We start from the raw sequence: 14,063 nt of genomic DNA on the forward strand, positions 1-14,063 counted from the left end.
TTTTAGTGGCCTTTTATTGTCCCCAGCACAAGATGCACCTGTGTAATTATCATGCTGTTTAATCAGCTTCTTGATATGTCACACCTATCAGGTGGATGGATTATCTTGGCAAAGGAGAAATGCTCAATAACAGGGATGTAAACAAATTTGTGCACCAAATTTGAGAGAAATAAGCTTTTTGTGCATATGGAACATTTCTGAGATCTTTTATTTCAGCTCATGAAACACTTTACATGTTGCGTTTTTATATTTTTGTTCAGTGTAGTTGGCATCCTATTGATGAATTGTCCCCAATTATGTGCATAAACACTGACTATAATGTAGGCCTATCTGTTAGGGTAACTTGGGGTAATCCACCACCAGGAGTAAAACACCCCCTGCCTGTACTTCTCACAGAAACCACTTCATGTCACCATCCCCCCCCAACACTTTAAAACTGCTGTTTTAACCACAATTGCAAGAATTGTTGTGCATTGACTGCTTGTCAGAATGCATGTTTCCCTCACTATGGCACTCGTAACTTGAATGCGCCTCGAGAGGAATGTTTCTCTCGCATAGAACACACATCAAGCCGAGTAGGTAGATAAACTATTCTACTATGGGGTTGTCTGATTTTTCTATTCATTACACATTTTGTTTGCAGAGGAAAAGTAAATGTGGACTGTTATAGCATCTTCAAAGTGTGCCTCGGCAGACATTCTTTTTTTTTTTGTTGGGGGGGGGAGTGGCGGCAATAATTTTGCCGTGGGTGCAGCACCACATAAATGGCTGCACCGGAAACACTGGAGAGTGTGTAGTAAGTGTGCCGCCGTCCCCACACTGAATCTGACTGTCACCTGGATGTCACACTGCAGGGACGGGTGTCTCAGTGAGTGTTCTGATCCTGATTTCCCCCCCCCCCGTATTAACTGCTTTGGCCACAGACTGACTAACACTACCAGTGTTAACCCAACCGTCCAGGCAGTCACCACCTCGATGGTTAATGGATGGACTGCCAGTGCCACCTTACAGTATGTTTAAGGGGTCCATTCCTTTCTAGCATTCAGCAATATTGTAAAAGAGCAATTGCTGTCTTGAAATGGTGGTGTAACATACTGCACTGGGGAGGAGACTGAATCTGTGGTGTCTGGACAGTCCCCACACACACAATTTGAATAACTGTACTTTGTGTACTCACAGACAGTCCCAACCCACCGTGGTAAACTGTTTGTAGGCCACACAGCAAACGATAGTGAATCAGAATGAAGCGGAATGAACCAGTGGCCTGGGAGCCAAGTCCAGGGTTGCATAACAAGTGCTAATTTAGTTTGAGCTGTGGCCATAATTCTGCAGCTCTGTGACGGGGTCCTGGTGATAAAGTGGCCACTGTGCTACACCCTGTGTGAAAGCGCTGTAGACTAACAGCCAGGCAGACTTGGAACCAACCTCCTGTTTGTTTAGCTTGTTTGTAGGATTGTTTAGGGTTATTTTCCAGGAATCCCAGATTGCTGTGAAAAGGGTCAACAGTAGGTGCTTTCTAACCTGGTAACTGCAGCACCAGTTGTTAGGATGCAGTGTTCAGTTTGCCTGCTTGTTGACCAACCTGGCAGGGTTTCCATGGTTTAGTCTGGATATATTGTATAATTTACTGTTCTGGATGTGAAAAGCCTCCCAATGAACTCTCAAGTGTGTCATGTTATGGAAATACATAGGTGGCTATGGTGATTTTGAGTAATATCATCTTCATTACAATGTGATCATGATACCATATTGACATCCTAACTGTTATCACTCCTGACATCAGAGTGCAATAAGTATTTGTTGCAATTCTATAACTATAGGCTACTAAGGCTAAATGCTTGCTTTCCGGTATTTTTCTGAAATAAAGATGTTTAGTCTTTTTACTCAAACCAGCTCATATTTCAGCTATCTTATACAGTTCCCAGTACCTCAAGTTCACTCTGTTACCATCTGGTTGCTTAGTAACACAAATTAATCATAGCCTGGAAGTAGGTCTTGCTGCGTGCGCCTGTGTGTGTGTAAAATGATTTTAATGAACAATTCCACTCAAACTATATTTTGTTATTTGTTTCATTAGTCAAGTGTTGATACAGTCCCAAAATGTTTTGCATGTCAGTAATCAAGTTTTCAACATATAGAACTTTCAAAATACAGAATGTGTCACACTTAGCTAGGCGAACATACTCGCTTAAAAGACCTTTGATTGAAAAACAAGAAAGTGTCAATAGTAATGTTTGTACTAGCCAGTATACACTTCCTCAAAATATTCAGAATTAATCTGTTGACTCAAATGTCATTCATTTTGAGGACATCTTAGTTGCCCAATTTTACATCGAACTAAGATGTCTGGTGCAGTATTTCTCAAGTGTGCATGAAAAGGATTAGTCTCTGGTTGAATGACAACAAACACTTAAAGAATCCCTACTGTTGATCAATCACTGACGAAGGGGCATAGACTTCGGCTACCGACTTTGGCTTGCCCCGAGTAAAAATGTTGTGTGCCCGTACAGCCGAAATAAAAATGGCCAAAGACCAAAACTAACCAAATCGTCACACAAATGTTGTCATATATATGCACAAACTGTTCTGAACTTGGATTGATTGAGAACAATCTAATCTGAGCTGATGTTAGATCTGCGCAGGCAGGAGGCAAAGTCTACCATAACCAAGTTGGACAAATGAAAACAAAGGGTAGCATTACCTGTTTATTGAGTCATGACTTGTAAGCACTCGGCCAAAGGTCAGTGTGTGCTGCTCAGGCAACTAGGCCCATATAGCGTCAAGCCTTCAACCAGGAGAGAGATTCCATCTGAGCGAGGTGCCATTTTATCCTGATGTGTGTGTGTATTCAGATCACATGACTGGACCAAATCAATTGAGCTGAGTGAGCCAACATTACTCTTTGAGCTGCCCTCTCATTGGCGCATTCCAGTGGGAAAGAATGGTGAACTCCTGACCTCTGATCAGCTGTGAGGAACTTAAACACAGATCCTGTGATATGGTAATTGACAGACACACTGATTTAGGCCACATTACATTTTATGTCACACTGACGATGGTCTAGCAGCCAAAACGTTTGTTTTTGCTCTTGTTGCCTCTAAATGAATAACATGGCATAACATAACTTTACAAATCTCTCTTTTGAGTGCGGACCCTCTACAAATGTATCAACTTTTATATACCATCCTAAGCATAGCTCACTGGTCTTTTCTGAATTCTTCCTTCAATTGATTTATCGACTATCAACAGAAAGCTGATGTTCTCTGGCCACGCTCCCCCACCCATCCCCTCTCTCCGGTTCCCTGTGGTTGGTGGAGATCATGTTACAAGAGGAGGAAAGCACTGTTACTCGCAACACGCAGCATCACATGATCGTCCTGACTGACTGGGGGATTTGACCTGTCCCTGTTCAGAGCTGAAGTGTGTGTGTGTCACTGCTTTGTGTGCACACCTACAGCACCTGTTCTCATTTGGAAAATATTTGACTTGTTTTTGTCCTGCATAGTTTTGAAATTCACTTAAAATAGAAGCTGTGATGGATGTAGGGCATACTAGATTAATGTGCAATGAAAGAAGCAACCCTGAAACGATCAGCCATGGGTGCGAGTCAGTGAGGTTGTTTTTGATATGTAACCACCCTATGGGACCATGATGTTGCAGATCATATGATTTGGCATGATGAAATGCATGTGGGAAAGGGTTTAGGTTATTTATCTCAACGCACCTTATTGAAGCAAAAGCACCTCATCGATTAACATGTCAAAACCCACCTGCCTCATGGGTTCCAGTCCTTTCTGCCAACACGTTGCATTTTCTATTCATTTTCTATTCATTCCCAAAGTGGAAAAGCAGAAGTTGAAAAGGTCACAGCACCTGCTTGTAATGTCCCTGTATCATCAGAGACCTGAGTCTGTCTTCTGATGAGTGACGGTTGACTGATGATGAGTCAGACTTGGTGCTTTAGTCATAGGGCTGAGTCTTACCGGCACAGACCCAGCCCTATAGCCGCAGCCCCGGCCCTCCAATCTACCATATACCCTTCTGCTGTAAAGTGTGAGTGATGTAGTGTGTGCTAGTCTAGGGGCTAGGCCCTGCTCCTCCCTCTGAATGGTGTGGTGGGGCGGCAGGGAGGGCCTGCTTCCTGAGCTGGGCCTGGTGGAAATCACTTTTAGTCAGCTTTCGTCCCCAAGCCTCCGTTTGGTCTCTCTGGGAGCAGGTGCATCTAAGTGCTCTGTGGTTTCATACAGTACGAATCAGACAAACCTCTCTTCTTCTACTCCACACACACACGGCGAGAAAGTCATTGCAAATGAACAATGTGTCTACAGAGAACTTGGCTGATTGCATTGAAAAACGAACTATAGCTCTCTTGAGCCAATAGGTTTGGATCTAACTGTAGTATTCCTCTTCTTGTTCAGTCTTTCACAGAGCGGAGTGGATGATGCCTGAAGGAAACCTGCAGCAGAAGTTCATTAAGAAGTATGTGTCTCATATAAAGCCAAGGTGAGTCAGCTGAATCAACCGTTGTCATTCCCTCCCTGATATTGTGCCGTTTCTGCTTTGGAACCGAGCTCCAGTGTTTACTATAAGAAAAGTAAGCCTTGTCCGAGCCAGAACGGGCCCATAGTGCAGGAGCCGGACTCTTAATGTACCGTGAAGATGATTGATTGTACAAGTACACCCCCTGGTGAGGACGCTAGTCAACGGTGTGTACTATATTTGTATCTAACAACAATCTACATTTACTAGCAATTACTGGTCTACACAATTACTAAATTACTGGCATGCATACATACACAACTCTATGACAACAAGCCCTTTAGTTTTTTCTATAAAGCCGCTGTTCCCCTAATGTTATTATGTAATGTTCTGCAAAGTGAAAGTAAAGGGGGAGAGACCTCTGCAGGTTGACAGGGCTAGTGAAACGAAAGCCAGCTGCCTGCTGTGTCACACGCATACTGCCTCAACCTCTTTTGCCAGTCCATTATTGCCTCTGCTTTCTGTCATGTGACAAGAGTAGGCCATTATCTTGGTGAAAAAGGAAACCACTTTTCGGGCCGGGCGTCAGAAGCTATTGGAATTTTCGAGCACTCTACTCTGGCTGTGCTGGATTCGGTGGGGGAGGGGGGCGGGGCCAGGGAGGAGTGGGGGGAGGGGATTGGAGCTCATCGGCCGGGTGGTTCGAGGAGGATTTGTGCTGTAGTTTGTCAGCTGTCATTAGGAGCAGATGACACAGGAGGGTAATCTGCTGTTTGCGCACGTCCTTGCTCCAGCATGTGCCTCTGTCTACATCGCTGTGTAGTTTCTACAGTGCCGTGACTGCCTGCCTGCCTGCCTGCCTTGACTCAACGTTACTAGGCTATCTAACAGAGGGCTGCTCCTGTTTTTTGCTATGAAACGGAAACTACAGTAGCCATGGGTCAGACACTGTGGACTTACGGACCCACGTTTGGTCAAAGCGGTAAGTAATGGATAAATAGGCCTAGCTATTGTTTCACAATGGAAGTGGACAATGCATTATTTTGTATAGAATTGTTTGTTTCTTGGTACATTGGTGCTGTTTTTAGGCAAGTGCTTGTGTGGGCTTGTATCTACACAACAAACTTCCAACTGTATTCTGAAAGGTATTTAGATGTCCACAGTACATTCCATTAGCTCTTTGTTGTGTGTTGTCAGCAGTCCTACATGATGTCACCTGAGAGGAACAGGACAAGCCTCTTGTAAACAACCCACAAGTCTGATCAGGGGGCTGGGTTACTGAATTAACTGTTTGTATAGAGCTGGTTCTGGGAATAATGTGTGGCGCATTAAGTGTGTACAGTTTATGGCCGACAGTAGGACATTTTTCTCTCTATAGGGAATGTGGGTTTTTTTATTTCTCAGACTGTCATACAGAAGGCCACTGGTCATGGAGCATCTCTTCAGTAGAGGGCTGAGGAAGGTGAACTTGGCTCTTTAACACCCTGCCTGCTCCCTGCCTGGCCTGGCATAGCATAGGGGATAAAGAGGTGCCACTGACAGTCAACAAAGCTTCCGTGCGACTCTGGTTTAGTTGTTGTTTTCTGAGCCTAGATAGCGTAGCCTGAGTGCCAGTCTGTCTGTGCTATCATGCCAACTCCCTGTCACCCATTTGGCTTGACAAGGACAGCAATTTAGTAGGCCAGAGCACAAACGGATCTCTAACCAGGCTATATAATGTGATGCAGCTTCAGCCATTGATGCTGTTGCTGTGTTTTTTCATATGGATACGATAAAGCCAGTGAGTTCAGTGTTTTGGAATGCAGCTGCAAGGCAGCGCTAATGTTTTGGGACCTTATGTCCACTGTGCCAATACTGCATGATTCCTGTCTGTGTGTTAGGAAATTAGTTAGCCACAGGGTAGGTGTGTTCAATGGAATTGATCCGGTTCCATGATCAATGCATTCTAACATTGGTTGCATCCTAAATGGCACCCTATTCCCTATGTTGTGCAGTACATCAGACCAGAGCCCCATGGACCTATATAGTGAATAGGGTGGCATTTGTGTCAGACATTGTCAAGCCCACATAGGCGGTAATTGTTCAGCCTGTTATTTCCATGTTGCCTTCCATCGGCCCGTTGAGCATAATCTAAAAACTGTTTCTAAACCAATGTTGTGTGCTCAGTCAGTGTACAGAAATCTATCTTGGAGGATAATTTGGAATAACTCTAAGTAAATTACAGTGATTGACTGGTCGCTTTATTCAAATAGTAATTTGGGCTGTATTTGCATTGAGAGAGACAAACGGGACAGAAGTGGAAGTGGGTCATTGACGATGAGCACACTTGGTCTACACTCCACTCCACTTCGCAGCCTGCACACACACAGTGAGGCAGTCGTTTGTGGCACATTCTAGCACACAAGTGTCACAAGCCATCAGAAAATTAGAAAAACAATGAAAGACGGTGTTAGAAATGTCTATCTTGATTTACCATGGTAGCAGCCAGAGCTGAGCAGGTAACATCTGGTTGGTCCAATGCTGTCTGTCAATATGAAGAGTGACCCATTTCTTTGGATACATCCACAGTCTTGTGGATATTCTGTGAAATCACCATTAATTCACAAGAGAAGTGTTCGCAAATTGAGCTATGTGGGCGTGAGTCATCATAGGTTGTCCCAAATGGCACCCTATTTCCTATATAGTTCCCTATACACTGAGTCTACAAAACATTAGGAACAGCTTCCTAATATTGGCACCCTATTACGCTATATTGGCACCCTATTACCCTATACAGTGCATTCGGAAAGTATTCAGACCTTTACTTTTTCCAAATTTTGTTACGTTACAACCTTATTCTAAAATTGATTAAATTGTATTTTCCCCTCATCAATCTACACACAATACCCCATAATGAAAAATAAAAAAATAGATTTTTTGCAAATGTATTAAAAATAAAAACTGATATCACATTTACATAAGTATTCAGACCCTTTACTCAGTACTTTGAAGCACTTTTGGAAGCGATTACAGCCTTGAGTTGTCTTGGGTATGACGCTACAAGCTTGGCACAGCTGTATTTGGGGAGTTTCTCCCATTATTCTCTGCAGATCTTCTCAAGCTCTGTCAGGTTGGATGGGGAGTGTCGCTGCACAGCTATTTTCAGGTCTCTCCAGAGATGTTCGATCTGGTTCAAGTCTGGGCTCTGGCTGGGCCACTCAAGGACATTGAAACTTGTCCTGAAGCCACTCCTGCATTGTCTTGGCTGTGTGCTTAGGGTCATTGTCATGTTGGAAGGTGAACCTTCTCCCCAGTCTGAGGTCCTGAGCACTCTGGAGCAGGTTTTCATCAAGGATCTCTGTACTTTGCTCTGTTCAGCTTTCCCTCGATCCTGACTAGTCTCACAGTCCATGCCGCTGAAAAACATCCCCACAGCATGATGATGCGGCCACCACCATGCTTCACTGTAGGGATGGTGCCAGGTTTCCTCCAGACGTGACGCTTGGCATTCAGGCCAAAGAGTTCAATCTTGGTTTCATCAGACCAGAGAATCTTGTTTCTCATGGTCTGAGAGTCATTAGGTGCCTTTTGGTAAACTCCAAGCGGGCTGTCATGTGCCCTTTACTGAGGAGTGGCTTCCGTCTGGCCACTCTACCATAAAGGCCTGATTTGGTGGAGTGCTGCAGAGATGACCATCAGGTTATTGGTCACCTCCCTGACCAAGGCCCTTCTCCCCCGATTGCTCAGTTTGGCTGGGCGGCCAGCTTTAGGAAGAGTCTTGGTGGTTCAAAACTTCTTCCATTTAAGAATGATGGAGGCCACTGTGTTCTTGGGGACCTTCAATGCTGCAGAAATGTTTTGGTACCTTTCTCCAGATCTGTGCCTCGACACAATCAAGTCTCGGAGCTCTACGGACAATTCCTTCGACCTCATGGCTTGCTTTTTGCTCTGACATGCACTGTCAACTGTGGGACCTTATTACATTAACATTTACATTTTTGTCATTTAGCAGACGCTCTTATCCAGAGCGACTTACAGTTAGTCTTATGTAGACAGGTGTGTGCCTTTCCAAATCATGTCCAATCAATTTAATTTACCACAGGTGGACTCCAAGTTGTAGAAACCTCTCAAGGATGATGAATGGAAACAGGATGCACCTGAGCTCAATTTCGTGTCTCATAGCAAAGAGTCTGAAATAGTTACAGTACCAGTCAAAAGTTTGGACACCTACTCATTCAAGGGTTTTTCTTTTTACTATTTTTTACAGTGAAGAATAATAGTGAAGACATCAAAACTATGAAATAACACATATGGAATCATGTAGTAACCAAAAAAGTGTTAAGCAAATCAAATATATTTGAGATTCTTCAAATAGCCACCCTTTGCCTTGATGAAAGCTTTGCACACTTGCCATTTTCTCAACCAGCTTCACCTGGAATGCTTTTCCAACAGTCTTGAAGGAGTTCCCACATATGCTGAGCACTTGTTGGCTGCTTTTCCTTCACTCTGCCGTCCGACTCATCCCAAACCATCTCTATTGGGTTGAGGTCGGGGGATTGTGGAGGCCAGGTCATCTGATGCAGCACTCCATCACTCTCCTTCTTGGTAAAATAGTCCTTACACAGCCTGGAGGTCTGTTGGGTCATTGTCCTGTTGAAAAACAAATTATTGTCCCACTAAGCCCAAACTAGATGGGATGGCTTATCGCTGCAGAATGCTGTGGTAGCCATGCTGGTTAAGTGTGCCTTGAATTCTAAATAAATCACAGACAGTGTCACCAGCAAATCACACCATGACACCACCACCTCCATGCTTTACGGTGGGTACTACACATGCGGAGATCATCCGTTCACCCACACGCGTCTCACAAAGACATGGTGGTTGGAACCAAAAATCTCCAGTTTGGACTCCAGTCCAAAGGACACGTTTCTACCGGTCTAATGTCCATTTCTCGTGTTTCTTGGCCCAAGCAGGTATTTTCTTATTATTGGTGTCCTTTAGTAGTGGTTTCTTTGCAGCAATTTGACCATGAAGGTCTGATTCACACAGTCCCCTCTGAACAGTTGATGTTGAGATGTGTCTGTTACTTGAACTCAGTGAAGCATTTATTTGGGCTACAATTTCTGAGGCTGGTAACTCTAATGAACCTATCCTCTGCAGCAGAGGTAACTCTGGGTCTTCCATTCCTGTGGCGGTCCTCATGAGAGCCAGTTTCATCATAGCGCTTGATGGTTTTTGCGACTGCACTTTTTTGAAATGATCAAATCAAATCAAATGTTATTGGTCACATGCGCCGAATACAACAGGTGCAGACATTACAGTGAAATGCTTACTTACAGCCCTTAACCAACAGTGCATTTATTTTAAACAAAAAAATTTTAAAAATAAAACAACAAAAAAAAGTGTTGAGAAAAAAAAGAGCAGAAGTAAAATAAAGTGACAGTAGGGAGGCTATATATACAGGGGGGTACCGTTGCAGAGTCAATGTGCGGGGGCACCGGCTAGTTGAGGTAGTTGAGGTAATATGTACATGTGGGTAGAGTTAAAGTGACTATGCATGAATAATTAACAGAGTAGCAGCAGTGTAAAAAGGATGGGGTGGGGGGGCAGTGCAAATAGTCCATGTAGCCATGATGTCCGTGTTGACTGACCTTCATGTCTTAATGTAATGAAGAACTGTCGTTGCTCTTTGCTTATTTGAGCTGTTCTTGCCATAATATGGACTTGGTCTTTTACCAAATAGGGCTATCTTCTGTATACCCCCCTACCTTGTCACAACACAACTGATTGGCTCAAACGCATTCAGGAAAGAAATTCCACAAATTAACTTTTAAGGCACACTCAATCAATCAAATTGTATTTATAAAGCCCTTTTTACATCAGCAGATGTCACAAAGTGCTATACAGAAACCCAGCCTAAAACCCCAAACAGCAAGCAATGCAGAAGTAGAAGCACGGTTAATTGAAATGCGTTCCAGGTGACTACCTCATGAAGCTGGTTGAGAGAATGCCAAGAGTGTGCAAAGCTGTCATCAAGGCGAAGGGTGGCTATTTGAAGAAACTCAAATATAAAATATATTTTGATTTGTTTAACACTTTTTTTGTTTAATACATGATTCGATATGTGTTATTTCACGGTTTTGATGTCTTCACTATCATTCTACAATGTAAAAAAAAAAATTTAAATAAAGAAAAACCCTTGAATGAGTAGGTGTGTCCGAACTTTTGACTGGAAGTGTATATAAATAAGGTATTTCTGTTTTTTTTATTATTATACTTTTGTAAACATTAATAAACCTGTTTTCGCTTTGTCATTATGGGGTATTGTGTGTAGATTGATGAGAAATGTTTTATTTAATCAATTTTAGAATAACGCTGTAACGTACCGATATGTGGAAAAAGTTAAGGGGTCTGAATACTTTCCGAAGGCACTGGACATGTGCACTACTTTGGATCAGGGCCCATAGAGCTCTGGTCAAAAGTAGTGTACCATATAGGGAAGGTACCCAGCAAGTGTGAGTGGGCCAGGGGACGTCGGCAGGACGGAGCCCTGATTCAATTTGACCTGAGGGATCAGCCTGATAATGGCTGACTCCAGCTCTCATTTATCGTCTCGTGGAATTGATTATTCTGCAAACAAAGAGATTGTTCACCAACATGCGTAGCTATAGCGCTGCTTCGGGAAAACTAGGGCTCTTAATCCACACTAAAGAAGATTTAATACCCAGTGTATATGTCTGATGGGAGGGCTTGAGCCCTGTTACCAAGTATTTTCTATAGGCTAAGAACTCTGTCTGTACAGGCTTAGACATCCTCCAAAAGTCTGACTGTCACTGACTGCTACATCTCACTGAGTAGGAGGGTCCACTAAGTCATGGCAGTTTCTGCATTCATGGTATCTCAACATTCTCAATAAGGCTATTCTGAACTCTGTGACATAGGAAAGAAATCAGGCCTATGTAATGAGAAATGTTTCAATTTATATTATTCCTGTATTTGGTTGTGCTGGCCAGCCTTAATAGTCTTGTCAAAGCACTTGACTCTCCAGGGAATAGGATGATGAAGAAGAGGGCTCTCATGTCTGATGATGATTATGACATCATGGTGTTGATCCTATTAAATTAGCATTCTAATACCTAATTCTATGGTTGATCCAATGTGGGTGTATTCTCAGTGCCAGCAGGGTAATGACCTCACAGATCATAGAAAGAGTGCTGGGACAGATTGTTCCATCACCGTCTGCGGCAGGCACTCTCTTGATGAATTAACAGTAATGTAGCATACCACAAAATGCTTACACCCCAGCATCTTCTCCTTCCAATCCAATACTAATGACATTAGAGGAACCAAGTGCCTCACAAAGTAAACCGATTTAAAACAATTTCTGCAGAGAGAAGGAAACAGTTCAGAGGTCAACTGAGCCATTAAAGAATTAACTGTTGGATTGATCACCGCTTCCTAATGGGATTATCTTCCTGATCAAGACCACTGCTCATGTAGTGTGTTATTTTCAACTATAAAACCATGAACATTTGAAGTGTGTTGACCTTTTGCAGGCCAAAAACTAATTTTGAATTCAGAATATTTTTACACTTAGGAGGAGTGAGAGTAATGCCTATTTTCCCTCACGTGTTATGGACCCGTGGAAATTGGAAGACTTATTGTAAAGATCAATTTCCTAGAGTGCATTTCGACGAGTGAAAATGTCACTAAACTGACTAACAAAAATAGGTAATGGTTTTTTTCTCAGCAAGTATAAAGGTGCAAAGGTGAAGGAATCTTCTCTGGCTTGTCGAAAAGGAAAGCTTCTACTATGTGAATCATCAGCTCTCTTTCCTATTACAATGACAACCAGTCCTGGGGATGAGGAACTTCAATACTGAATGGAAGATTAAGCACGCTGGACAGCCAGCAATGCGTTTTTAAAGGTATATTCCGATTGAGCTGACATATACAGCGTTTACTGTGAATGCAATTTCTGCGAATGTGGCAACATTGCCTTTTAAAAGCTGCATTGTCTTCAACCCGCAATCGGATTGAAACCCGCCTGAGGTTACTCCTCTGTTATCATCATGACAGACCATTTTAAAGGGCTTTTGCCATTTTTTTGAATGTGAAAAAGTATTATACATTGGAAGACCTTGCTCCAAATCACCATAGTCAAAGCCTGGTATTCATAGCTGACTTTGAAAAGGCTTTTGATAAATTATGACAGGAATTTATATATAAATGCCTGGAATATTTCAATTTTTGAGAATCTTATACAATGGGTTAAAGTTATGTATAGTAACTCTAGGTGTAAAATAGTAAATGGCTACTTTTCAAAGTACTAAACTGTCAAGAGTAGTAAAACAAGGTTGTCCACTATCGGCGTATCTATTTATTATGGCTATTAAAATCAGATCCAACAATAATATCAAGGGGCTGGAAAAACAAAGGTGTCATTGTACGCTGATTCATGTTTTCTTTTAAATCCACAATTTGGATCCCTCCACAGCCTCAGAGGATCTAGATACATTTTCTAACCTCTCTGGATTACAACCAAATTATGATAAGTGTACTATATTATGTTTTGGATCTAAAAACGTTTACCAATAAAGTGGTCTGACGGTGATGTGGACGTACTCGGTATTCATATCCTGAAAGAAAGAAATGATCGCACGACAATACATTTGAATAGAAAGTTGGTAAAAATAGATAAGATCTTGCTACCATGGAAAGGAAAATACCTGTCTATTTGTGGAAAAATCACCCTGAATAATTATTTAGTCATCCCAGTTTTTCTATTTTCTTATGGCCTTGCCTACACCTAGTGACCTGTTTTTAAAATAAAAATAAATGAGCAAAATGTATTCAATTTTATTTGGAATGGCAAGCCAGACAAAATTAAAGGAGCCTATTTATATAATATGAATTCGGAGGGCAGAAATGATTAAGTATTAAAGCATTAGACCTCTCACTAAAGGTTTCAGTCATACAAAAGTTATACTTAAATCCGAACTGGTTCTCTAGCAGATTAATGTCTCACCCCATGTTCAAGAATGGCCTTTTTCCCTTTATTCAGATTACAACCTCTCACTTTCAGTTATTTGAAAATAATCTCCAAAATATCGCTATTTTTGTTCTGGGATTGATTTGCACCTTTCGCACCAAAGTAAGTTCATCTCTAGGAGACCGAACGTGTCTCCTTCCTGAGCGGTATGACGGCTGCGTGGTCCCATGGTGTTTATACTTGCGTACTATTGTTTGTACAGATGAACGTGGTACGTTCAGGCGTTTGGAAATTGCTCCCAAGGATGAACCAGACTTGTGGAGGTCTACAATTTTCTTTCTGAGGTCTTGGCTGATTTCTTTAGATTTTCCCATGATGTCAAGCAAAGAGGCACTGAGTTTGAAGGGTGGCCTTGAAATACATCCACAGGTACACCTCCAATTGACTCAAATTATGTCAATTAGCCTATCAGAAGCTTCTAAAGCCATGATCATTTTCTGGAATTTTCCAAGCTGTTTAAAGGCACAGTCAACTTAGTGTATGTAAACGTCTGACCCACTGGAATTGTGATACAGTGAATTATAAGTGAAATAATCTGTCTGTAAACAATTGT

The 14,063-nt window shown here is 42.3% G+C and overlaps 1 protein-coding gene across 5 annotated transcripts in view; it reads left to right on the top strand.

The window, feature by feature from the left end:
* The window catches only part of LOC121535180 (nuclear receptor coactivator 2), a 71,691-nt gene that overhangs the window by 3,862 nt on the left and 53,766 nt on the right, over positions 1 to 14,063 (top strand). For 3 of the 5 annotated variants that reach the window (XM_041841973.2, XM_041841977.2, XM_041841976.2), the window contains exon 2: positions 4,419 to 4,503. The gene's annotated coding sequence lies outside the window, so the exon portion shown is untranslated. Of the gene's footprint in view, positions 1 to 2,938; positions 3,002 to 4,418; positions 4,504 to 5,231; positions 5,462 to 14,063 lie in introns of those variants that run through there. The other 2 variants (XM_041841974.2, XM_041841975.2) reach the window with 2 other exon arrangements.

This window comes from Coregonus clupeaformis, chromosome 21 (assembly GCF_020615455.1).
Source record: "Coregonus clupeaformis isolate EN_2021a chromosome 21, ASM2061545v1, whole genome shotgun sequence".
NCBI classification, from domain to species: domain Eukaryota; kingdom Metazoa; phylum Chordata; class Actinopteri; order Salmoniformes; family Salmonidae; genus Coregonus; species Coregonus clupeaformis.